The following is a 27,924-nucleotide window of genomic DNA, read 5'->3' on the forward strand; positions in this document are numbered from 1 at the left end:
GCATATAAGCCTTTAAAATTAGCACTTTTGATTTTTCCCATTCATGTCCCATAGACTTTAACGATGTTCGTGTGTTCGCACACATTTTTTTGCCTGCTGCAAGTTCTGGTGCAAACGGAATCGGGGGGAGGGGGGGGTCGGATCCCTTCTAGTTCTGTGGAGATCATTTTAAACACAATCTTGCAGATACTCCTTTTGCCTCTTTGCCACATACACCACTCAATTTGTCTATAATACTATTTCATTAAGATTATGATTGGGTGTCTGAGCTATTTAGGGTACCCACTGAGGGAGTTTTTTTAGGGCCCATCCATGATTTACTACTCTCCCAACTAGTATTTTGCCATCAAAATTAAACTTATGAAAAATCTGTGTCACACAAGTTACTCATTAATTTTGTATTCACTTTAAATTGAATCCAACTGTATCTAAGGAACCACAAAATATACTGTATATGAGTATGTGTATGTGTGTGCATATATATATATATATATATATATATATATATATATATATATATATATATATATATATATATATATATATATATATATATATGTATATATGTGTGTGTGTGTTTACTAATCTCTACTTCCAGAACAAGAAAACACAATATGAGACAAATCTTTGTGTACATTTTAAACAAACACAATATCTCACAAAAGTGAGTACACCCCTCCCATTTTTGTAAATATTTTATTATACCTTTTCATGTGACAACACTGATGAAATTACACTTTGCTACAATGTAAAGTAGTAAGTGTACAGCTTGTATAACAGTGTACATTTGCTGTCCCCTCAAAATAACTCAACACACAGCTATTAATGTCTAAACCGCTGGCAACAAAAGTGAGTACACCCCTTAGTAAAAATGTCCAAATTGGGCCCAATGTGTCAATATTTTGCTTGGCCACCATTATTTTCCTTGCCTTAACCCTCTTGGGCATGGAGTTCACCAGAGCTTCACAGGTTGCCACTGGAAAAGGAAGGGGATCATGCTCTGCTTCAGTATGTCACAGTACATGTTAGAAATCATGGTTCCCTCAATGAACTGTAGCTCCCCAGTGCCGGCAGCACTCAGGCAGCCCCAGATCATGACACTCCCACCACCATGCTTGATTGTGGGCAAGACACGCTTGTCTTTGTACTTCTCTCCTGGCTGCCGCCACACATACTTGACACCGTCTGAACCAAATAAGTTAATCTTGTTCTCAACAGACCACAGGACATGGTTCCAGTAATCCACGCCTTTAGTCTGCTTGTCTTCTGCAAACTGTTTGCCGGCTTTCTTGTGCATCATCTTTAGAAGAGGCTTCCTTCTGGAACGTGATACGGCAAAGTACTAATGCGCTACCAACAGTGTGTCAATACAAATAAAGTGCTAATTAATAAAATGCATACCTATAAAGTGATAAATGAAAAAAGCAGCTAAACTTCTATAGTGTAACCAACACCTCTTAAAATGTATAACATGTAGTGAAGTAGCGCTGATATAGCATGTCAAATAAAAAAAATAAAAAAAGAAGGAATTTCTTAGATGCCCATGGCAAATATAAACTCATATAAAAGTGTTCAAAGTCCTAAAAGGTGCATTGAATAATATATATCTGAGCAATAATGTAATAAAATCCAGTAAAGTGTATCACATAAAACTAAAATAAAAGTAAATTGTTTCCCAGGAGTAATCAGCATCCAAAAAAATCAGGTGACTCAGAGAGATGATCAGTTCCAAAGTGAAAAATATAAATCAGAGTAGATAAGGGGGATAAGGACAGGAAAAAGAGTCCAAATTAAAGATGTCTTTCTGCAATACTCCCCCAGTAGTGCTAGCCTCTCACATTATAGATAGACCCCAACTGGTCTAATGGGGCAACAGTGAACGACCAGCCTGTTGTTGAAGCTTTACTCACAGCTTTCGAGGGATCACTGCAGTGATCCCTTGGCACATTTTGTCATGTTACGACCAAAAATGTAAATGTATTTTATTGAGATTTATGTGATAGACCAACAGAAAGTGGAACATAATTGTGAAGTGGAAGGAAAATGATAAATGGTTTTCAAAATGTTTTACAAATATGTGAAAAGTGTGGCGTGTATTCAGCCCCCCTGAGTCAATACTTTGTAGAACTACCTTTCGCTGCAATTAGAGCTGCAAGTTTTTTAGGGTATGTCTTTACTAGCTTTGCAGATCTAGAGAGTGAAATGTTTGCTCATTCTTTTTTGCAAAATAGCTCAAGCTCTGTCAGATTGGATGGCGAGCCTCTATAAACAGCAATTTTCAAGTCTTGTCACAGATTCTCAAATGGATTTAGGTCTGGACTTTGACTAGGCCATTCTAACACATGAATATGCTTTGATCTCAACCATTCTATTGCATCTCTGTGGACTCTAACAGATTTTCTAAAATTGCCTTGTATGTGGCTCTATCCACCTTCACATCAACTCTGAAGAGCTTCCCTGTCACTGCTGAAGAAAATCATCCCCACAACATGATGCTGCCACCACCATGTTTCAGGGTGGAGATGGTGTGTTCAAGGTGATGTGCAGTGTTAGTTTTCCACCTCACATAGCATTTTGCTTTCAGGCCAAATAGTTCAATTGTGGTCTCATCTGACTAGAGCACCTTCTTCCACATGTTTGCTTCACACGGCTTCTCACAAACTGCAAACAGGACTTCTTATGGCTTTCTTTCAACAATGGCTTTCTTTTTGTCACTCTCCCATAAAGGTCAGATTCGTTGAGTGCACGAATAATAGTTGTCCTGTAGACAGATTCTCCCACCTGAGCTGTAGATCTCTGCAGCTCCTCCAGAGGTACCATGGGTAACTCTGATTAATGCTCTCTTTGCCTGGCCTGTCAGTTTAGGTGGACAGCCATGTCTTGGTAGATTTGCAGTTGTGCCATGCTCTTTCCATTTTGGGATGATGGATTGAACAGTGTTCCATGAGATGTTCAAAGTTGGGATATTTTTTTATAACCTTACTCTACTTTAAACTTCTCCACAACGTTATGCCTTGCCTGTCTGGTGTATATTTTGTCCTTCATGATGCTGTTTGTTTACTAAGGTTCTCTAACAAACCTGAGGGCTTCACAGAACACCTGTACTTATACTACGATTAAATTACACACAGGTGGACTCTATTTACTAATTAGGTGACTTCTGAAGGCAATTGGTTCCACTAGATTTTAGTTAGGGGTATCAGAGTAAAGGGAACTGAATACAAATATACACCACAGTTTTAAGATATTTATTTGTAAAACATTTTGAAAACCATTTATCATTTGCCTTTTACTTCAACAGCTTGCAACAGACAAACTCAACAGACTTTGAGTTTCAGGTTTGACAGGTCGAATGGCTGTAGGAAAGTCTTTGCTAAGAAATAAGAAAAAGAGGCTTGCATGGGCCATGAAGAAGGTCTTATGGACCACTTAATCAAAATTTGGGATCAGTTCATCATGCAGGGTTTTTATATGCCGTTAAGTAGGTGTCAAGCATGGACGATGAAGGAAGATGGTTTGGGGCTCTTTTTCTGGATCCAGAGTCAGTGACTACTACCACATCATTTTGCCACGACATGCAATACATGCTGAAATACGTAGAGTTAGTCCGGTGTTCACCCTACAGCAAGATATTGACCCCAAATATACCTCAAGGCTGTGTTAAAAGTACCTTAGAAGAAAAGAAAATGATGGTAGGCTTCAAATAATGGAATGGCCAGCACAGTCTCCAGATTAAACCCCATTAAGCTCCTGTGGGATAATCTAGACAGAAGGGTGAAAGCAAAGCAAGCTACAAGTGCATTTGTGGGAACTTATGCAACAGTGTTGGGAAGAACTTTCCAAACAATATTCGATTTCCATTGTAGAAAGAATGTGTTTGGCTGTTATATCTGCAAAATTGGCTACTTCGATGAGTCAAAAATTTAGATTACATTTTGTTAAAGAAAATGATTCCTGATTTCTTTTTATGTCTAATTGTTTATTTGTTCAATGCTTTATTTCTAGAGTGCATAGAGACATTAAAATGTAAACTGTAAATTTCAACACAAACTGAAAAAGTGGGGGTGTTCTAAAACTTTGGACTGGTAGTATGTGTGTGTATATATATATATATATATATATATATATATATATATATATATATATATACATACATACTGTGTAAATATACCTCAGTCTCAGACTGCAGTTCCCTTTAGTGTAGAAGAAGTGTAAAGTTGTTGCTAGCTGTCCTATATGCAGCTACTGAGCCCACTAACCATCTCCAGGCTTGGCCAGCCCTCCTGGCTGCAGCTGCTCTTTTCCACTGCCCATGAAACCACAGTCCACTCCACTGGCTCTGCACCCATCCCAGACTGCATGCTCCCAGTCCACTCAGGCATGCCTCCCCAGTCCTCCTGTCTGTGCATGTCACGGCGACCAGTTATTCCTCTCCCCAGAGACTTGCCCGGCAGTGCTCTCTCCTGCAGTCTTATCTTGCTCCTCCTGTGCCTCCTGTCCAGAACACCTTCACAATTTCGTGAAGGGCACCGTCCGCACCCGAGCTCAGGCCCAAGGTCCCCTCCCCAGACTGGGGGGCTCCTTAAAAGGCCCCGACAGCCTAGCATTGCATCTCCAAGCTCTGAACAACTCCAACTCCTCCTCAGCTGAGGTGACCCTGGGTTATTAAGGAGGCCTGTCCCCCCTGCCAATCCAAGCGGAGGATTGGTCAGGGATCCTTAAAATACCCCAGGCAGCTCCACCTCTCCTCTCCTCCTTCCTTTCTAAAATCTTCTTGAAAGAAGAGGGAGGTCTCAGTGATGCTGCCTGTGAGTCACCAGCTACTACTCTGAGCCACTCTCAGCCCAGAATGAAAACAAACAGACCTAGCCACTAACTAGGCCTGCCTAGATTTTCCTACTCTGCTACAAACATCCTCACTCTAGCACCTACCTATTTATAGGGTACTACATATATATACCATATATATCCTTCTTTATAGGGTAAATTATGAGAAATGGCCCTCCCCAAACAGGATATTGTGCTAAATCTGTAGGTAAATTTGAGAACCAAAACCCCTTTGCTGAGTATAAGATGGGATTGATAATTAGGGATGAGCTTTGTGTTCGAGTCGAACGTACGTTCGACTCGAACATTGGCTGTTCGGCCGTTCGGCGAATTCCGAACGTTTGGGCCGTTCGCGTCAAAATTCGAGTGGCGCGCGCGGACCACAATGCACTGCGGTGGCGCAGTGCATTGCTGGCTCATGATTGGCCAAGCATGCACTGTGACCCCGCATGCTTGGCCAATCGCAGCGCCAGCAGCGAGGAGAGCCATGATTGGCCACAGGCATCCTGCCTGTGGCCAATCATAGCTCAGGCTGTGTAGTGCACGCCCCACACTATATAAGGCCGCCTTTGAGGCGGCCTCGTGTAGTGTGTTAGCATCTGAAGCAGTGGGTGTTCTGTGTACCTTCAACACAGTACACACCGATCGTTTTTGGCTGATTTCCTATCTTGCTGCTGTGTAGTGGTTGTTGTCTGTGCCCTGACCGCAGTATACACCACTATATTCACCTCACCTATATAGCTAGTGATCTAGCTTTAACCACTTAACAACTGCCCATTGCCGATTAACGGCTTCAGGGCGGTTGTTTAACTCTGAGAGGCCGTTAATTAACGGCCTCCCAGAATTCTGCTCTCGCGCGCCCCGTTTACCACGTGATCGCTCCGTCAAATGACGGAGTGATCACGTGGTAAACAAACCGGCGTCATGTTATGACGCCGGTTCCTCCCTCCCCTCTCTGTACCGATCGGTACAGCGGAGGGGAAAGAGATCGGTGTCAGCAGCGATGTGGGCTGCATCTGCAGTGCCCACATCGCTGCTCACCGAATTTAACCCCTCAATTCCCTGCCAATACTCTGCAATACCAGTGCATACTCTGCAGTACCCTGCCATTACTCTGCAGTACCCCGCCATTACTCTGCAGTACCCCGCCATTACTCTGCAGTGCAGTACCCTGCCATTACTCTGCAGTACCCTGCCATTACTCTGCAGTACCCCCCATTACTCTACAGTACCCCCCAATACTCTGCAGTACCCCCCAATACTCTGCAGTACCCGCCATTACTCTGCAGTACCCCGCCATTACTCTGCAGTGCAGTACCCTGCCATTACTCTGGAGTACCCTGCCATTACTCTGCAGTACCCCCCATTACTCTGCAGTAACCCCCATTACTCTGCAGTACCCTGCCATTACTCTGGAGTACCCCCCCAATACTCTGCAGTACCCTGCTATTACTCTGTAGCACCCCGCCAATACCCGCCAATACTCTGCAATACCCTGCCATAAATTGCCATACCCAGCCATACTCGGAGATACCCAGCCATACTCGCCCCCCAACCCTCACCGCCCTCCGGTGCTTCTACCAACTCGCCAGCACGATCAAAGCCAGAATCTTTTTTTTATTTTTTATTTCAGGCTTCTCAGCCTAGAGGTGAGATGTGGGGTCATATTGACCCCCAGATTTCACTGTAAAGAGGACCTGTCACCCCATATTCCTATTACAAGGGATGTTTACATTCCTTGTAATAGGAATAAAAGTGATCAAAAATATATTTTTGGGGAAAAAAATGTCAAACTAAAATAAATAAAGTAAAATGAACAATAAAAAAAAGCGCCCATGTCCCCATGTGCTCGCATGCAGAAGCGAACGCATGCGTAAGCCCCGCCCACATATGAAAACGGTGTTCAAACCACACATGTGAGGTATCGCCGAGAACGTTAGAGCGAGAGCAATAATTCTAGTCCTAGACCTCCTCTACAACTCAAAACATGTAACCAGTAAAAAAAAATGTAAGCGTCGCCTATGGGGATTTTTTAAGTAGCGACGTTTGGCGCCATTCCACGGGCATGTGCAATTTTGAAGAGTGACATGTTTGATATCTATTTACTCAGCATAACTTCATCTTTCACTTTATGCAAACATTGGGCTAACTTTACTGTTTTTTTTGTTTGTTTTTTAAGCACAAAACTGTTTTTTCCCCCCAAAAAACGCGTTTGAAAAATTGCTGTGCAAATACCGTGTGAGATAAAAATTTGCAACGACCACCATTGTATTCTCCAGGGTCTTTTGGTATGCATATGCTGTGTGTGTGAAATAACCTGATAATATGACAATTTTGTGAAAAAAAAAAAAAAAGGAAATAGGCCGTCAGTACTTCAGGTGTGATCAATTTTCAGATATTGGCACCATAGCTTGTGGACTCTATAACTTTCACAAAGACCAAATAATATCCACCAATTTGTACTTATTTTTACCAAAGATATGTAGTAGTATGAATTTTGGCAAAAATTTATGAAGAAAAAATTACTAATCTGCTAAAATTTATAACAGAAACGAAGAAAAATTCATTTTTTCGCAGAATTTTCGGTCTTTTTTCTTTTATAGCACAAAAAATAAAAAACTGAGAGGTGATTAAATACCACCAAAAGAAAGCTCTATTTGTGTGAAAAAAAGGACAAACATTTCCTATAGGTCCAGTGTTGCATGACTGAGTAATTGTCATTCAAAATGTGAGGGCACCGAAAGCTGAAAATTGGTCTGGTTATTAAGGGTGTTTAAGTGCCCAGGGGTCAAGTGGTTAATAATAGAGCTTGCAGTCAGTAGTGTTAGGAGATAGTGCGTGCTGTCTGCGTGCTCTGTACCCAGTACATACCGCTATAATATAGGGCAGGCCCCTACTTTCAAACATCCAACTTACAAACATCTCCTACTTGCAAACGCAAGGAGACAGCAGCAAGTGAGATGAAAAAAGATGGACGACAAAACAAATTATACAGGGGTGATAACCCTTCCCTATGTTTTCCAAAAAGCTTAAAAATAGTTTGTTTGACTGGAGCTACACTTTAAAAATGTACCGGTTGAAAATTACAAACAGATTCAACTTAACACAACAAACCTACACAGTCCCTGTCTTGTTTGCACCGCCTGTATACTGCTGTTCTGAGTATATAGGGCCTGGGGGCCACACGCATTTCCTTTTTTTAATATGGGTACAGGGTTCCCCTTAATATGCGTACAAGACCCAAATAGGCTGGTAATGGGCAGGGAGGGCTACCCATGCCATTTTTCTCAATGATTTTCAACCATATTGCAGGAACCAGATATAACATTAAAACCGCAAGCAGTTTTAAATGGTGTTATTTCCGTTTAATGTCATTTTGTGCAGGGACTGTTCCAAACACGGGAAACACGTGGCACTTCACAGGCATACTACAGACACCCCCCAGGCACCATATTTAAAGGAATATTTCACCTTTTTTTTTCACTTTAATCGTCATTAAAATCAGTGCTCCCGCCAAAACGGCAGTTTTTAAAACTTTTTTTTGCAGTGACCCATGTCTCCTGAGGCAGGAGGCAGGTCCCCAAACCCTTTTTAGGACACTATCTTGCATATTAGCCATTAAAATTAGCACTTTCCATTTCGAGCGTTCGAGTCCCATAGACTTCAATGGGGTTCTAACGTTCGTTTTGAACGCGGGGGTCGTTCGCAAGTTCTGGTGCGAACCGAACCGGGGGGTGTTCGGCTCATCCCTATTGATAATAAAATTGGCATTGCCTCCACCCAGGACATGGCATATGATTAAGACCTTCTCTCTCTCCATTTCCTCCTTTCAGGATCTTTTCCCAACAACAACTGAGTCAGTCAGGGGTCTCACCCTTGATGGGTGAGGAGTTTTGTTTGCATTTAAAGAAGAATAAACATCTTTTATGTTTAAGACAAATGGCTTTGCACATAGTCTGGATGAGCTACATCCCTGAATATTACAACATATATATATATATATATATATCCATCAGTATCACCAGCAAAGCAGCTTCATTATTATCCCATTAAAGAAGAAAATTGTGTGCTGCATTTCGAGATTTTATAATTTGCCACGTCACGAATGTTATTTCTCCATTACGAATGCTAGTTTACAAGACTGACTGCTTCTGGCTCGTCCTTGCTTCTGAGCATGCATGTTTGTACTTTGGAGTTTTGTCTGACGGACTTGTGAACACGCGCTTTCTTTTTTTTTAAATTTGAAAACCTGCTATCCAACATTTGTCTGCGGAAAATTCGACAACAATTGTCCGATGGAACACACACACGGTCAGATTTTACGCAAACAGCCTGTCGGAAAATCTGATTGTGTGTACGAGGCTTTAGTTGTATAATACCTTCCTTTCTACTTATCAGTCTAGATATATATATATACCAATATTAGGCTCACTGGCATTAACAGACAAAATCATATATGACACAGGACATCGGAGGATTGTTGTCAGTGCTTCCACTGCAGACACAAACAAAATAACAATATTTTTTTTTCATATCATCTATATTCTACATTATTTTACATATTATATTATCTTTCATATCTGATTTATTGTGATGACATTTCTCTATTATAATAGCACCACTGAAACCCTGATCTGTCTCTTCATTGGCCAGGAAGAATCCAAGATACTTAAAGAGCTGGGCATCAAAGGAAAACAGTGTATGTTCATGGGTATGCCATTTAAAGGGATGAAATAAAATGTTAGATTCAGCTTTAAATACATCATCCTGTCGCCCTTGAAGCATTCTATTATTAGATTAATGGAATGAGAAAGTTTGTAGGACAATAGAAAATTAGACGTTTCTATAGAGGAAATAGCAGGATAAAAGGCAAACCACCCTGCTGAGTCTTTTGTATCAGTGTGACTGTGATGACACGTGACAGAAGCAGTCACTTTCTTCTAAGCAGTCATGTCTGCTGCCACTTTCCAGCCAAAAGGCCACAAAGCTTGCTCTTATGCTATCAACACCCAAATTCTTGTCCTTCCTAGTTAGAAAGCTTGACTGAGATGTTATCTCTGGGGATAGAGGTGCCCCGCTTCGGAAGGGGAGTGCCCCATTACAGCACATCACATCATGCTTATTTAATCAGTGCTTTTCCTTCCACGCTCACATAAACATTTATTTTCCAGATTTCCCTTGTACCGTCTGTCTGTTTTCCAGAAATGAATTTCTGCCTGTGTTTCCTTCAAAGTCTGCCAACTCCTAACGTGTTCTCTGTCTAAAGACGGAACACACCCGAGTCTTTCAGTTACCGCGACCTCTAGGGACATTAGGTTATGCCATATTTCTGCCTAACCAGCCAAACACAAACCATCGAACATTGTGCCTGGGTAATGTTTAATTCAGAATTTAGTCCCTTAGAGCAATTTCCATCAACTGCTGTGAGTATTGAAAGCACATCCCTAATGTAATTACCGAGTTAGCACTGGTTGTTTTGGGCAGCAGGATCATGTTTGGAACACTTTTTTACAATAGGGGTGTTTCCCAATATTTCGCATACCAGGTCTTTTAATCAGACACAGTTTCCCAGTGGATGAGAACAGAGTCTACTTTCCAAATGGTAAGAAAAACAAAAAAATTATTTACTTCTGGCTTGCAACTAATAAATTATAAAAGAAAAGTGAACTGAAAACAAAACGCCTAAACCAAGCAATTCATAAGGGAGGCAGCAATTTTCCATGCTGAGTCAATATTTAGCGAGTCAACATATTCAAATCTAGTGATGTCATTGTGATATACAGCACAAAGTAAATAAATGATGTGCTGCAACCTTCTTAATTAAAGTCGTATGAAACCCAAAAGTAAAAGCTTATTTTGTATATATATATATATATATATATGCAGTTTACCAATACTTTGATGTGATATTGTATTTGTTTTCTTTTTTAGGCTTTCTTTCTCCTATTTTCATCTTGTGATTTGACCTGTAAATCAATTGTTTTTCAAAAGAACAAGCTCTGTTCTAGATGTATCAGTTTATAAGGATGAGACAAACCATTTAACACTGGTAAGGGTGATTACAATGATCATCTTTTTTATTCACATAAAACCTATATCCCAAAATGAACAAAAATGTTTGCTGTAACTGATTATAAAGTGTTACCTGGAGTTTGGATTTGATTGGTTAATGTTTCTAAATTTGCTAGTACATTTAACACTACCCCCCCCATCCCCAAGACAGGCAGTGATGCTACTGGCTGTGCCTCCTGTGATCTTCACCCAAAGTGTAGGCACTCTAATACATGAGTACAAACAAAGAGCCACTGCCCCACCTATAATTGGTCTTTACAGCAATGAGCCTACAGTCTGAGTCTTACCTACACATGGTCACACTAAATTCCGATAGTTTAGAACGCGGTGATGTACAACATGTATGACAGGACTAGAAAAGGGAAGTGCAATAGCCAGTAGCCAATAGCTTCCGTCTCGAAGTTGAATCTGAGCATGCGTGATTTTTGGCGTGTCGGAATTGCATACACACGATCTGAAGTTTTTCCGTTGGGAAAATTGAGAACATGCTATCAATTTTTGGCTGGCAGAAATTTGGACAGCTAAATCCTGATGGAGCATACACATGGTCGCATTTTCCCATGAAAAGCTCTCATATGTCTTTTTCTGGCCGGAATTCCGATTGTGTGTACGTGGCATAGCAGTTTGCATTTAAAACAGGGGTTTAGTTTGTACCCATTTGCAAATACATGCGTTAGCTGCAGAGCCACTTCACAGCACCCCTGTATTATCTACAGTCCCAACCACCTGTTTGAGAGCCTCTATAGCAGAATCACATGCATATTAATGGTTAGATAGAGGGCAGGTAAGCCTGGAGGGAGCCCACCCCTCCTTAAAGGCACAGGGCTGCACTCGACACACAGAATATAGCACAATGGCAGCAAAGGTGTCCAATGTGTCCCCTCACCAGTATTCCAAAAGTACAAACAGCCACTGCCCTCACCTATAACTGGCCTTTGCAGCAAGGAGCACATAGAAGAGCGGCGCATGTCAAACAAAACCAAAGAAAATTCCCAGCTAAATTTACCAACCAGCCTGAAACCAACCATATTATGCTGCCATCTTATAACAATGTAAGACGTGGAGAATAGTATAATATAAATGGAAATGCAATACTATATAGAGGTGTATGTCTGTTGTTGTTTTGTCTTGTTAGATGTTTTCTGTAAAATAGATATCTAATTTAGTGCTTCATTGATCTAATTTTTTTCTATTTACACTCGGAAACTATATGAAATACTTATAACTTATATGTTTACCTCTAATGTATTCAAATCTCTGTATGTAATAAGCAATAATATAAAAATAAAATAAAAAATATCTGATTTAAAAAAGAATATTATCCTGTCTAACAGTTTTCATTAAAAACAAATGGTTTAGTTTGCACACATTTGCAAATACATGTTTAAGCTGCAGAGCTACTTCACGGCACCCCAGTATTATCTGCAGTCCCAACACTATACATTTTTGAGAGCCTCCATAGTAGAAGCACATTTATATTAATGAATAGATAGAGAGCAGGTAAGCCTGGAGGGAGCCCACCCCTCAAAGAGACAGGGGTGAACTGCACACCCAGGATATAAAACAATGGCAGCAAAGGTGCCGAGTGCATCCCCTCACCAGTATTCCAACAGTACAAACAGAAGGCCACTGCCCCCACCTATAACTGTTCTTTGCAGCACTGAGCACATGGAAGACAGACGCATGTCAAACAAAACCTAAGAAAATGTTTAACTGTTTCTGTTAAAAACAGGGGTTTAAGACCTAGGTACCCTTCTCCACATATTGTGGACATGGCCAGTGATCCAGCCATATGGGCGAATGGTCCATGCAGTAACAACTAAGATAACCTCGCTCCCCCTGGAGTTCACACCAGCACAATAACTCTTACCCCTCTCCGAAATTCCCCATAAAAGATGCTACAAATCAGTGGCCATGCATATGATAAATGCCGCTAGGCTATGCCTACCGGTTCATTGGAAGTCCAAATCATCCCCTTCTATAAAGGAGTGGACACTCTGAATTAACCGCATAGCAGTGATAGAGGAGATGATCCACGCCTCACAAGACAGAATGACGCATTTTTTGACTACATGGGCTCCCTGGCTTGAATATCAGAACTCACAACGATATCAAACACGGTCACAGAAAAGCCCTTGATTTTTGTACTCCGGGTCTATGCCACTCGGTTGACATGGACCCGGAGAGCCATAGACCCTGTACACTGTATGTAGCACCTGGGGGCACCTGGAGAGGGTAGCAGGTGGCTTTCCTACCTCCTCTCCACACGGCCCCCGCACGGTTTGCACCTCCCCAGGAGGTACACCTCCCTCAACTGCCCCTCCCCACAACCACTTTTCTACTCTGTTCTTTCTCCTATTCCTTCTTCCCCCACCACCTTCTTGATTGATTTACTTCTAGGAAAGAGCTGGTAGCGGAATGACCTAGAGTCAGATGCTACTCGCCCCCAACAAAAGTATGACCAAGCACGGCCTTATGCTCCCTTACCAGCCCTCAATGCACAGTAACACTGATAAGCTATAGAAGCACTGCAACATTATCGCCCTACTTGAAAAAACGTTGCCACAAACATTAGAAAACAAACGGCTAGACATACTAGGGAGGGCACGTGAGGGGTACTAAATGTTAGTCGATTGGCTTATAACTGTTTGAATTATAACATCTTGTTGATGTCAAATGCACTAACTTTTGTATGTCCTGAACACACATTTGCAAATACATACGTAAGCTGCAGAACCCCTTTATGGCACCCCGGTATTATCTGCAGTCCTAACTCTATACATTTTTGAGAGCTACCATGGTAGATTGTGCAAAGGGCCCTCTGGGATTTAGGATCCTTGTAATGCTAAATGTGTGCCAGGTGGATGCTGAGACCTCCTTTTGTTGTCATGCAGACAAGGACACTACGTTTAGAGGTCAGGTAAGAAAGGGGAGACATTTCCAGGATGCCCTTACCATGGTTCTGGTTTGTAATACCCTGGTGGTGGTAGGTAGAAAGCTGGTTCAGCCCAGAGACATGCAGGAAGCTTCTCCCATTTCCATCTACCTATCTTGGGTAGTGGTAGAATGCTAAAGTCCAAAAATTGTTTCTGCATTGGGGTCCTTTTGGTTAATTTGTTGAACAGTGTTTGTTTTATTATGTATAGGACATAGTATATTAGGTACATGCTAACCTCAAACCTGTCAGCAGAGAAATGTGCAAGAATATATTCAGTGGAATAAATACTTTTGCAGTATACTTGTTGGTTTTCAAATTAGCAGTTGTACATCCTAGGACCCAGTGCAACTTTTTAATTTCGGTGTTAGAGCATGTTTGGGAAAGTGGGGGAGATTTACTAAAATTAAAGAGTGCAAAATCTGGAGCAGCTCTACATAGAAACCAATCAGCTTCCTGGTTTTAGCCCTGGTTCACATTGGTGTGTTTTGACATGTCAAATCGAATATCAAATCCGTGGCAATTGCTGGCAATGGCACTGTCCTAATCGATGCGAAGCTGTATTTCCATGGCCGCGCCGATTTAAAAAAGTAATTTCTGTACTACTTTTTGCGATTTTGGGGTGCGATTTCCATTGACATCTGTGCAGAAACCCACACAGATGTCTGTGAAATTGCCACCGAAATTGGGACTGACATGCGAGAGTGAAATCAGCTGAACTCGCACAGCTTCAATCCCACAGCTCAGTGTGAACCAGGGCTTATTGGAAAAGTTTAATCGAACAAGCTGAAGTTAGAAGCTGAATGGCAGCCATGCACATTCTGAGTGCGACAATTTTAGTAAATCTCCCCCAGTTAATTTTCCTGTTCTAATTTACTACTGCTTCTACTCCACCTTGTTTCAGAAAAGATGTGTAAATATACATTTATGAAGCGATCCATTCACAGTGATTATTTTGTAATACTCTAGAGTTAGAACCCAACTACGAATTTGAACCACCCTCCCTCCCCCACCTATGGAGCACTCTTAAAAAATTATTACTCATAATCTTTTTTCCCAGGTGACATTGGTTCATTCCGTTGATGTCACAGGTCTTGCTCTCTTCTTCATCTGGTCTACTAAAAAAAGCATTTTTATTTCTGTTGATGTTGGGGATTATCCATCACTTCCTGTCTGGTGAGTAGGAAGTGAAGGAAAATCTTCCTAAGAAAGCCACAGATAGCAGTAAAAATATGACAGTGGTTTTAATCCTTCCCACACTATCCAAAACTAAAAAATAGTGTTGGCTGCACATACACTTTAAGGGCTAATATAGATTAGGTCCATTCGATGCAGATCATTTGTTGTGAGTTGTGTTATATAAAGGCACACATTTTAGAGTGGCAAACAGCTTTATTATTGTTTTTTTGGTTTTACAAATTTCGTACTAAAAAAAAACTTTAATGCAGAATATTATGTTGTATGTATCCCCTTGGTAAAAAAGTGCCATAATTATTGAAATGGTCATTTACATTATAAATCCAATATAAAATACTTCCTCTGGATCTAATAATCTTAAATGTTCTGTAGTTTCAGCGAACTGCCTTCAAACTCATCTGTCTATGTGTTTTTGCTATGTTATTACTGTACACCAGCCTTTCTCAACCTTTTTACCCCAAAGAAACCCTTGCAATCATTTTCAGGTTTCAGGGAACCCCTGCTAAAAGTAGTCCAGTGGTGGTCTTTGGGAATTTGCCCCCTCCATTGGTGGTGGACAGTGGGAAGAATGCTCCCTTTACAGACATGGCTCTGGCTCTGTCAAGTGGTGTTGGACATGAACTAAGCAGGCATCATCACATGATAGGTCAGTTAGCCACAGCTCAAGGAAACCTTAGCCACCTCTGAAGGAACCCTAGGGTTCCTCTGGACCTGGTTGAGAATGACTGCTATATATCAATGTTTTATTTCTCTTCTATTCAATAAAAAAATTGAACAAGAAAGGGCCATTTACAAAGCAGAGGCCCCGTATATTCTCTCTGTCTGCTAGGTGTATACACTCTTCCAGGCTCCTTCTCAGATTTTGATGTTTGACATTTTCCAGGCTTGAGGTTGCCGAGACTGAGGAATCTCATTGTTGGCACGAGGAAAAGCATCACCTCAAAGTACTTTTCTACGATTTACTTAATTAACTGCAGCTTTCATGCCAGTAAATGGCTGCTTGTTGCCATTTCAGTTACTGTTAAATGTAAGGGATATATGAACTGTGTACATTTCCATACACCATTTGTGCAGCTTGTACATTTGTGAACCACACGAATGAACAATCTTATAACTTCTTTAGCAGGTAAAACACAAGCTTCAGAATCTTTGACTGGTCAGCTCATGGGTCAGATAAGGACTGGGTCTCCATAGAAAATGCTTTCTCGAACATCCCTGTCAAGCACACGCCCTGGATCCCCACTTCCTCTATACCTAAGGCCCTGAAAAGCCACCCGCTAGTGCACGCTACACTGCTTAACTTTAAGGAAGCATGTAAAAAATTTAAGGTCTCATCTAATCCGGGGCCCCTCACGCCTATTCGGCTTAACCCCGCGTTCCCCCCAGGCATGTCTGTAAACTTCCTTAAAAATAACTGGCCACATGCAGAACTGTTGGCGCATCAGTTTTACCAAAATGGGGAGATCCTGGATTACTCGACTCTTCCGACAGATGGGGATATTCCCCCTGTTCCCAAATGGTCTTACTTCCAAATACGCCATTTCCTTAGAAAAGTTTACAGAGAGGCTGATCTCTCTAGACAGCTGACGCCTTTTGAGACTCTCTGCTCTCAAGCCGCGCCCAAGCGCCACCTAATTTCGGAGGTCCACTCGCTCCTCTCCCAGCCAGCATCCTCGAAACATTGGAAAGCATGTCTAGCTTGGGAAAGGGATCTGCAAATGGAGTTCTCAGAAGAAGATTGGGAAAAAATTTACATCATTACGCACAAAGGCTCCCTGAACGTACATACCCAAGAAAACAATTTTAAACTTATTTCTAGATGGTATCGAACACCGGCTTTAATTAACAAATATAACCCTGAGATCCCTAACAAATGCTGGAGGTGCTCTGATACTGACGGATCCCTACTACACATATGGTGGTCATGTCCCCGTCTCCAGAATTTCTGGACCCAGGTGCATGGAATAGCTAGCTCCATTACGGACAGCCCTATTGATTTTACAGCAGCCCACATGCTCCTACACCACACTCCAATCCCAAACCGCTCCTATATGCACTCACTAGGCTTGCACCTACTCAACGCTGCCAAATTGTGCATCCCCATCCATTGGGGATCTCCCACTGTTCCCTCCACCTCTGACTGGTTAAAAAAGGTGGCTAAAATAGCTGAAATGGAGGAACTCATTTACATTGCCAAAGACTCACCGCACAAATTCGCACAGATCTGGGATAAATGGACGACTTTTCAAAGCTGTCACCCCTTGAGCTTAGGGGCCAACCAGACTAGTCTCCCACTTAGCGGGTGACCGCTTGTCTAAATTGGGTAACCCTATCTGCCTCGAATCACCCCGATCGCGCGGTCCCGGGATATGTAGGCCAGCCCGCTTTATCGTTTTTCCCCCTCATTCTGCTCACGGACACTTGGGGGAGCCCGGAGAGAAATCCCTCCTCCCCAACCGGGGCTCCTACTCCCTATCCCCCCATCCCCTTCTTTTTTGTCCTTCCTTTCATACCTGCTCTTTCCCTCTTTCCTTCTTTCATTTGACTTGACTACCCCCCTGTATGGGGTTTAGACTTTTGACGCAGACTCCCATCCCGAGAACGGTTGACGACTTCGCACTGACTATGTGTACCCCTCCCCAGCCCCCTGCGCCTCTCTTATGACTGCTGTTTTACCACCCTTCCTCCACTTCACTCCACTACTCACTGGGGTTCTTGACCGATTGCCATGGGAGACTGAATATCCCCGTGTTGAGCTACATTGTAACTGAACTGCGACCCCCTTACCGCTTCCTGTGCTTGCATTCGTGGTGAGGAAAAGGAAAGGAGTAGAGGCGTAGGGGACATAACATTGTGTTTAGTTTTAATAGGAGATGCTGGGTAGGACTCACCTCTGCTCTCCAATAGGAAACCTTGTCCGATTTGACTGTTCACATGTTTTATCTATGCCATTGTTATTGTCTGTGATACCAACTTGTACTTTTCTCATTTTGTACATCAAGTCTTACCTGTTATACCTCTTTCTTTGAAAATAAATAAATATTTTATGGAAAAAAAAAAAAAAAAAAACACAAGCCATGTCTGGTCTGATCACCAGGGGAACAGACCCCATGCTTATTCCGTGCAGAACAGTACAAATGTCACTCTTGAGACATCCTTGTCTGGCTTTTTTTTTTGTTATATATAAATTCTGGGGATTTCCAGGCTCATATTAGACTTCTTAGTGTAGGGTGACCAGATGTCCCCGGTTTCAGGGGACAGTCCCTGGATTGAGGACACTGTCCCCGGTTTTGTCCCCGGATTTGACTTCAACAGGAGCTGGGGCAAATTTCAAAGACAGTCAGTGCAGAATAAAAAAAAATCTGAATTACACACCCCTGCTCTTACTAGCTTAGAGGGTGTACTTTTTTTCCCATTATCTGTGTCCCTTTCTGATGATGATGTGCTGATCAGAGCAGATGGACTATTTCTTCAGTTTCCGGCACATGCCCATTCAGCTCCGCTCACATGTTCTTCTTCCTTGGCTTAAAATCCCAGCCAGCCGCCTGCCTGCTTACCTCCTTGCCTTCCTCGGCAGAGTAATTTTCCTCCGCTCCCCACCCAGTAGTAGCCGGGCCCAGAGAGTGAGACCTGAGAGGCTGTGAGTCCGGCGGAGGCGATGGGCAAAGAGAGGCAGCTTAGCTCAGCTGATGATGTCCAGCAGCAGGAATAGAGGGGAAGCCGATCCAATCGTGGGGCTGCCAGTGCCTTCAAGGCTTCAACACAGGTGTGCTTTAGGGGTGTCTATGAATAGACTACATTGCACTGTGTCTGTCTCTCTGACATAATGGACTCACAGGCAGCAGGGGGCACTTATTGGTTAACAAAATCAGCAGCCATGTTATGTGACACACTGTGACAGAGCCAGCCAGAGCCATGATAGAGTGCCCGCTGCCTGTGAGTTATCATAATGCTGATGATCTTTACCAGTTGCCGATCGCCTGACAGCAGATTTACTGCTACAGTGAGGTCATGCTGTGCAGGATCACTTATATACATGATCCTGCATTTCTGGGTATCAGAGCCAATTAGCGGCTCTGACGGACTCACCTAGTGGTCTGCCTATGTAAACAAGGCAGTTCGCAAAGCAGGTACATGGATCTACGTTTTCCCTTAGTAAAATCACCTGCCCCACAGTGAGAAAACACTTGTTAGGCACACATTTAACCCATTGATTGCCCTAGATGTTATCCCCTTCCCAGCCAGTGTCATTAGTACAGTGACAGTACATATTTTTAGCACTGATCATTGTATTAGTGTCACTGGTTCCCACAAAGTGTCAAAAGTGTCACTAATGCCACGTACACACGAGCGGGATGTCTGACAGAAAAAAGTATTTTCATTGAATATTCCGGTCGTGTGTGGGCCTCATCTGACTTTTTTTCAAAAATTCTGATGGGCCTAGAAATAGAACATGTTTTAAATATTTCCGACGGAACCAATTCCCATCGGAAAAACTGTTCGCCTGTATGCTGTTCTGATGGACCAAAAAAGACGCATGCTCTGAAGAAAGTACGAGGCGACAGCTATTGGCTACTCGCTATTGAACTTCCTTTTTCTAGTCCCGTCATATGTGTTGTATGTCACCACGTTCCAGACGGTCGGACTTTGATGTGATCGCATGTAGGCAAGACAGATTCAGCAGAACTCCGTCAGAAACTGTTTATTCCTACAGGAAAACCAGCCGTGTGTATGCGGCATTAGTGTCCGATTTGTCCACCGCAATATCGCAGTCCCGCTATGAGTCACTGATTGCTGCCATTACTAGTAAAAAAATAAATATGTCCCCGGATTTCATTTTAAAAATCTGGTCACCTTATCTTAGTGGCCAGATGTAAACAGACTTCCATTCATTTACATTCCATTACCTCTGATCCGTCTTATTTAGGAAGCAGGCCTTTTCAGTTTTTTCAACACCTGGGCAGACTCGGAGGTAAATTCATCTGTTTAAATCTGGCTGCCCATAGACTAGAACTTCCAATCAGGTCCGCCAGAAAATACATACAGTATATACTGTATATTTCACATGTGTTTCACTGTTTGCTTGGGGTTAATCTATAATATAATAGGTGACATTTTACAAAGTTCATGGTATGGTTTTTAGTATGCTTATTTGTAGTGAAATATCAAATTGAAACATCAACCTAATGCATATTTAACACTGAAATAAATAATGCTGGCTATACACCTATTGGCTGGCTATACACAGACAGCTCACGTGATAAAAGATGATGTAGCCCCATCTTGAATGAGTCTCATTCGGGAAGCTGTTATTGAGAGAAGCTTTAAAATTCTCTGTGATGGATGGTGAGCATTGTCTTTATCACATAAGAGGTAATCTTTCATTTCTTTTATCACTACACATCCCGTAAGTTAGATCAACAGCATTTCTAGAAAAAAACTGCATATTGTATAGCGAGCTTAAGCAGAATAATCACATAAAGTTTACAAATCAAATAGTTTCTTTGTTTGCTGTGTGTTGTCTTCTAACTACTGACTGATGTGTTTATTGCATATGTGAATGAAGCTCATTATAGTGTAGCAGCCTCACCGTATTCAATCATCCCATACACAACGTGTCCAGCAGGAAATTTCTAGTGGCGTTAGCAGGGTAAAACAATGGAATCGTAGACATGTTAAATATGTACTATGCGGTGTACAAACATCAGTTGTTTGCCTCGGATATCAAAGGTCTGTGTAAAAGACACACAAACCGGGTGCACCTGTCACCTGCACACCTTTAAGTAACATTTGACCCTAAAAGTTAATTCCTTTAGTTGTTAGTGAAGGTTTCCTGCTCCCTCCAGGTGCCCCTGATACAGACACAACACACTTTGTATGTAAAACTGGACTCGAGACCCAGGTTGGAGTTTAAGCTGGCCATACTTTAGGAGATTTTTGCACAAACGTTCATACTAAAATTCCCAATAGTGCATTTGATGACATGATGAATATTGTTTTAAAGTGCTTCAAAATTTTGTTTGCTTTTAACACTTGATTTTGAATTGAACTTAATTTTCCAAATAAAAACCACATTCACTGATCATTCAAGAAACATTTTCCATCCTGCTCCTTTGAAATTTCTTATCACTGAGATCAGAGTGGATGGAGACAGCTGACATCCTCATTGCAACACAAGACCACTTTCTGTTTGGAGTTACCTAGCTTCCTTACAGAAGCAACTGCCTCCTGTTCCCAAACAGATGCATGCAGGCTGCATCCTTTTTGTAAACCTGAATCCAGGCACAATCAACAGATAAACATTGAACTGTCATAAGGAACAATTGAATTACATCTCTTTATGACATTTAGAGAGGTGGGATGTGGACAAACCTGGAGCATAGGAGAACTCATCACTTAACATGTGTCACTCCTCCCAACCAGCCACTCCCCTGTATGTTTAAACCACAACACTATACAGACCACTCTTGTCGTTCTACAAGGCTGTGATGAAGTGGTGTTTTTCCTCAAAACGCATCAGCCAAATGTTGACACTTGCCCTATTGTTCTTATTTAATGTGTATACTTGTAACCTGATTTTATGAACACGTAGATACTTTCTGTATGGATTCAACCCCCCCCCCCCCCCCTTTTTCATGAATAAACCTTAACATCTTGATCAATGTATCGGATCACACACCTTTCATCTCTTTCTTACACTTGCCCTCCAGCATCCCATAATGCAATGTACTGTACTACATTCTGGCATGCTAGGAAAAGTTTGCAGGGCCTTCTTTGATACGAGTGAGAACATTTTCTAGCAAAAGGATTCTAAGATTTGGTAAAACTTGATTTCCAAGTGCCTTGTGCTGCCTACTTCATTTAAAGTGGTTGTAAACCTCAGCGGCCAGGCAGGCAGCAGCGCAGGCTCAAGGGGCAGCTGCTTTGGTCCCCCAACAATGACAGGGCTGCCCCTTTTAACTGAAATCAATCACTTCCTGTAACCATCAAGGAGTTTCTTTCACCTCTCTACTAGAATTTTGGACCACACTTCTTTCGCCAACTGCTCCAGATCTCTCAGATTGGAAGGGTCCCTTTTCCCAACTGCTGTTTTGAGATCTCTCCTAACGGGTGCTCTATGGATTTTAGATCTGAACTCATTGTATTTCAACTCAGGGCTGTTTTTAACACAGGGCAAAAGGGGCAGCTGCCCTAGGCCATGTCATTGTTGGGGGGCCCATAGCAACTGCCCCTTGAGCCCACGCTGCTGCACGCCAGGCCTCTGGGGATCGGAGTTCTGTTCACTCCAGCACTAGTCACACTGGCTGCTCGCTACTGTCCTCCAAGATAGGAGCGCTCCTCTCCATGCGGCCGTTCAGACCCCTCCCTGCTCCGCACATCAATCTCTGTGAGAGCAGAGGAGGGAGGGGGCATGGCATCCACACAGGCGACAGCTCATCCAGAGACAGGCAGCTTTACAGACATGATTTCAGTTGAGGCTGCTCTTCTGCTCTTGTTTTCTAGTTGGTGCACTTTGTACGTAGCAGACCCCCCAACCCTACACTTCGTACATAACGCACGCTTCTGTATATAGTTCACACCTGATATACTGGTATGTAACAATGCTTCAATGTTAGTGCAGTTTAGTCACACCCACAATTTGATACAGAAGTGATAATGTGCAGTAACCTCTAGGAGCATATTAGTAAACAGTAATGATCTCATGTAATCTCTAGCAACCAATCAGTGAGCAATAATGATTTGTAGCAACCTCTAAAAAACAATCAGTTAGCAGTAAGGATATACATTATCCTCTAGCAACCAGTGAGCAGTAATGATGTGCAGTAACCTCTAGCAACCAATCAATGAGCTGTAATGATGTGCAGTAACCTCTAGCAACCAATCAGTGAGTAGTAATGATATGCAATAACCTCTAGCAACCAATCAGTGAGCAGTAATTGTATGCAGTAACCTCTAATAACCAATCAGTGAGCAGTAATGATGTGCAGTAACCTCTAGAAACCAATCAGTAATGATATGGTGTAATCGCTGGCAACCAATTGCAATTGCTGCCTGATCTGCTGCAGTAAACTGATTTTGAGTCTGGCTGCCATTTATTGTATGTCCCAGAGTGGTAAGTCCTTGAATTCTGTGGCATGTATTTTCTATGCCCTGTGAGTAGGCACTCCTCTGTCCCACATTTCACACAGCTTGCCTTCTGATCTACAGAGGTGCTGAAGTGTAGGGGTTTCAGGAGGCGGAGTCAGCACAGAAATCACTGCATGCAGGTAGCAAGGTACCATGGCATATGTAGTCCTTACAAATTGAAAGTAAACAGCAGAGGCGATGCTGCAGAGCATGCAGGAAATCCAGCAAAACGTGTAAAGAGATGACCAGCAGATAGGCAGCACTCACAACATGAAAGGATATTTTTCAAATGAGCTTATATTGGTTTGTCAAAAGTAGCCATTGTTTGTATTACTATTAGACATGTGCATTCCTTTGCATCCGAATGCATTTTAGTCCGAATTTCAGGTATTTTCGTTATCGTTTTAACAAAGGATAATGAAAGTGCAGAATCCGAAAAACAAAAGATCCAACATAAACAAATGCTTTATTTTCGTTTGTGCCTAACCTTAGCTCTATTAGTCCAGGATTATTCTACATAGAGAGAAAAGATTCGACATAGAGAGGAAAGATTTGACAGAGAGAAAAGATTCGACATAGAGAGAAAAGATTCGACATAAAAAAGAAAAGATCGCTGCTGGAATTGGGTGGGGGAAGTAAAATAAAAATAATGATGATGATGAATGTTATTGGCTGATTGTACCCAAAGAGGAGGAGCAGCTAGAACTAAGTACACACGTACAGCCAACTTACTTTCACTTACGATTGCTAGCAGAGAGAGACACACACTGAATCATTTCAGAAGACAGTCAATTTTAGCTGGTCCGTTTGTCAGAGAACCTGAATTATTTAGCAATTAAGCATAAGCACAGCAGCAGAACAATAGTGAAGCAAGCTACAGTTCAACTTAACTTTTTAATAATAATCTACTGCTATTGTGTTAGTGTTGTGAACCTGATAGTGATACTAGTGTTGCTAGCGCTGTGATAGCCTCAGAGGCTGCCCGTGTTGTGGGGGGGGGGTTAAAGATTCTATATTATAGATTGAGATTCTATATAGATTCTATATACCCTATCTTGTTACCTGTCTGATCAGTGATCACTATCACCAGTCCATTTTCTGTTTGAACTATATAAATTCAACATGAACGACAAAGATTCGACAAAGCAGCAGAAACATACAAATGTCGAATCTTTGGCTTATGGTGTCTGTCGAAAGTTCTAAGAAGATTCAATGGAGCAGCTAAACTATACGGCGTTGTACAGTTTAGCTGCTCCGTCGAATCTTCTTTGAACATTCAACAGACACTATAAACCTTCAATGACAGATTCAACCTTAATTAATTTGGATTTTTGGACGAATGCAATTTTTAACAAAAAAATAAATAAATAAAAAGAATTTCGAGAGTAACTAAATAAATGTATTTTCCGGACGAAAACAAAATTCCAACACGAAATATTTCAGTGTGCACATGTCTAATTACTATTACAATGCTGATGTTATAAAATGAAAACGTAGGCTGCGACCATGGAATGCCTTTATTTATTAATTATTTATGGCCACCTTAATTTAAAAATGTATACTGTTTACACAGCATTTGTGTATTTTGGCATGGATAATCTCCTGTCAGCTTATTTTAGGTCCCACCTACTTTTAAAGTCATCGTGGGGAGTACATCACCGCTACAAGCTTTTACACGTTATTCAGATTTGATTCCAAGAGCGCTTTACTAAATTGGCTACAAAACAAAAAATGAGGCCCATGGATGCTGTGTATGTCTGATGTTGTCATTCCGATATTGTGCTTGCCAAGAAAGGAGGCCTTTAGGCACTATTTGGGTAAACTCCAAGGCTTGTATATATTCGTTCCTCCCTCCATCCCTCATATTATAAGCAAAACTAACTCTTTGAAATCGCATTGTGATCATCCATGAGCATATCATAACATCAGACAACCACAGGCTGCCAAAGAGTTATATGCTTTAAAGAATTTCGGGTTTTCCTAAAAGGATTACATTTTTTATATACTGTAAACATTGCCACACCTCTGAAACCAACAATTTCATATCTTGAACATATTTTATGGAGGAATATGTTCAGATTATTGGGTCCAGATGTGAGATGTCACCCCAGCTGTAGCACAATAGTGTCAGCACACTGTGGCTATGAAGTTTACAGTTCACATTTACACTGAATTAATGGCTTGGTGCAGATGTGCACTTGGTGAAGATTTTGGTGACCCCCCCCCACCCTCAGAGGTTAGCCACAAAACTGAAAGCATTTAGCCCCCATTCACAATGGTGTGACTTGTCATGTGATTTGACAGGTCAAATTGCATGACAAGTCGCACCCTATTGTCAGGAATGGAACCATTCAAATCAGTGTGATGCCGAATTTGCTGTGCGGCACCAATTTGAAGAAGTAGTTCCTGCACTACGTTTGCTGATTTCAGGTGCAACTTGCATAGACATCTGTGCAGGAATTCGCACCAGAAGTCGCACTGACTTGCGGCTTTGAAATTGTGTGTTAACAAGTGAAGTCACACAATTTCAAAGCCAAATTCAGTGTATACCTAGACTTACACCATAATGGCAAGTAAACACTATTTTCATTTTAGGCTATCTTACCCAATTTTATTTTTAAGAATTGTGTATGGTTTTTCCCACAGAGGGAGGTTTACATGCCAAACGAGAACTATAGGTAAAACTTTTTTTTCATTTTGTATAGAGTAAAGGAGGGTTACAACTAGGGATGAGCCGAACACCCCCCGGTTCGGTTCGCACCAGAACTTTCGAACGGACCCCGCGTTCGTTACGAACGTTAGAACCCCATTGAAGTCTATGGGACTCGAACGTTCGAAATGGAAAGTGCTAATTTTAACGGCTAATATGCAAGATACTGTCCTAAAAAGGGTTTGGGGACCTGACTCCTGCCTCAGGGGACATGGGTCAATGCAAAAAAAAGTTTTAAAAACGGCCGTTTTGGCGGGAGCACTGATTTTAATGACGATTAAAGTGAAAAAAAAGTGAAATATTCCTTTAAATATGGTGCCTGGGGGGTGTCTGTAGTATGCCTGTGAAGTGCCACGTGTTTCCCGTGTTTAGAACAGTCCCTGCACAAAATGACATTAAACGGAAATAACACCATTTAAAACTGCTTGCGGTTTTAATGTTATATCTGGTTCCTGCAATATGGTTGAAAATCATTCAGAAAAATGGCATGGGTAGCCCTCCCTGCCCATTACCAGCCTATTTGGGTCTTGTACGCATATTAAGGGGAACCCTGTACCCATATTAAAAAAAGGAAATGCGTGTGGCCCCCAGGCCCTATATACTCAGAACAGCAGTATACAGGCGGTGCAAACAAGACAGGGACTGTGTAGGTTTGTTGTGTTAAGTTGAATCTGTTTGTAATTTTCAACTGGTACATTTTTAAAGTGTAGCTCCAGTCAAAAAAACTATTTTTAAGCTTTTTGGAAAACATAGGGAAGGGTTATCACCCCTGTATAATTTGTTTTGTCGTCCATCTTTTTTCATCTCACTTGCTGCTGTCTGATGTTTGTAAGTTGGATGTTTGAAAGTAGGGGCCTGCCCTATATGCTCTGCAGAAATGGCGGAACAAGGTGTTGGTTTTGCCACAACATTGTAAGCCCTCAAAGTGACTCTTGGTGGGCGCTGGAGCGCCCTGCTGTGAACGATTATATCAAGAATTGTAATTACATGCCATTGTTGAACAGTGGTAGAAAAATTGACCTTTGGTGGTTGTGGTGCTGGTGCCACAACACTATAAGTCCTCACCGTTACTCTGGGTGGGCACAGGAAGGGGCCCTCCTGTGAAATATTATATCAAGAATTGTAATTACATGTCCCTGTTAAACAGGGGCAGAAAAATTTGGCCTTAGGCACTGCTGCTGGTGCCACCACACTGCAACCTCTTCCATATACTCTAGTTTTTTTGCTGGAATTAGCCCTGCTGCAAAGCATTGCATCAAAAATTGTACTTAAACGCCCCTGTTAAACAGGGGCAGAAAAATTGGGACTTAGGCACTGGTGCTGGTGCCACCACAATGCAACCTCTGCCATATACTCTAGTTTTATTGCAGGAATTAGCCCTGCTGCAAAGCATTGCATCAAAAATTGTAATTAAACGCCCCTGTTAAACAGGGGCAGAAAAATTGGGCTGCTGGCATCACCCAGAACCAAAAAACTCCTGCAGATGCCTTTTTTATAGAACAGCAGAGATAAAGGGGTATATACAGATGTATACTGTGCTGTGCCGGAGGCACACACAACTTCCAATAACTCCTGCAGATGGCAATTGGGCTCAAATAGAGAACAGCTATGTAGGTGGATTATAGCGGTATGTACTGGGTACAGAGCACGCAAACAGCACGCACTATCTCCTAACACTACTGACTGCAAGCTCTATTATTAAAGATGAATCACTAGCTATATAGGTGAGGTGAATATCACGGTGTATACTGCGGTCAGGGCACGCAGACAATAACCAGAGAACACCAGAAATAAAGGGGTATATACAGATGTATACTGTGCTGTGCCCGAGGCACACACAACTTCCAATAACTCCTGCAGATGGCAATTGGGCTCAAATAGAGAACAGCTATGTAGGTGGATTATAGCGGTATGTACTGGGTACAGAGCATGCAAACAGCACGCACTATCTCCTAACACTACTGACTGCAAGCTCTATTATTAAAGATGGATCACTAGCTATATAGGTGAGGTGAATATCACGGTGTATACTGCGGTCAGGGCACGCAGACAATAA

This window comes from Lithobates pipiens, unplaced genomic scaffold, assembly GCF_037356315.1.
Source record: "Lithobates pipiens isolate NorthernLeopardFrog02 unplaced genomic scaffold, aLitPip1_a1.2 Scaffold_22, whole genome shotgun sequence".
NCBI lineage: Eukaryota > Metazoa > Chordata > Amphibia > Anura > Ranidae > Lithobates > Lithobates pipiens.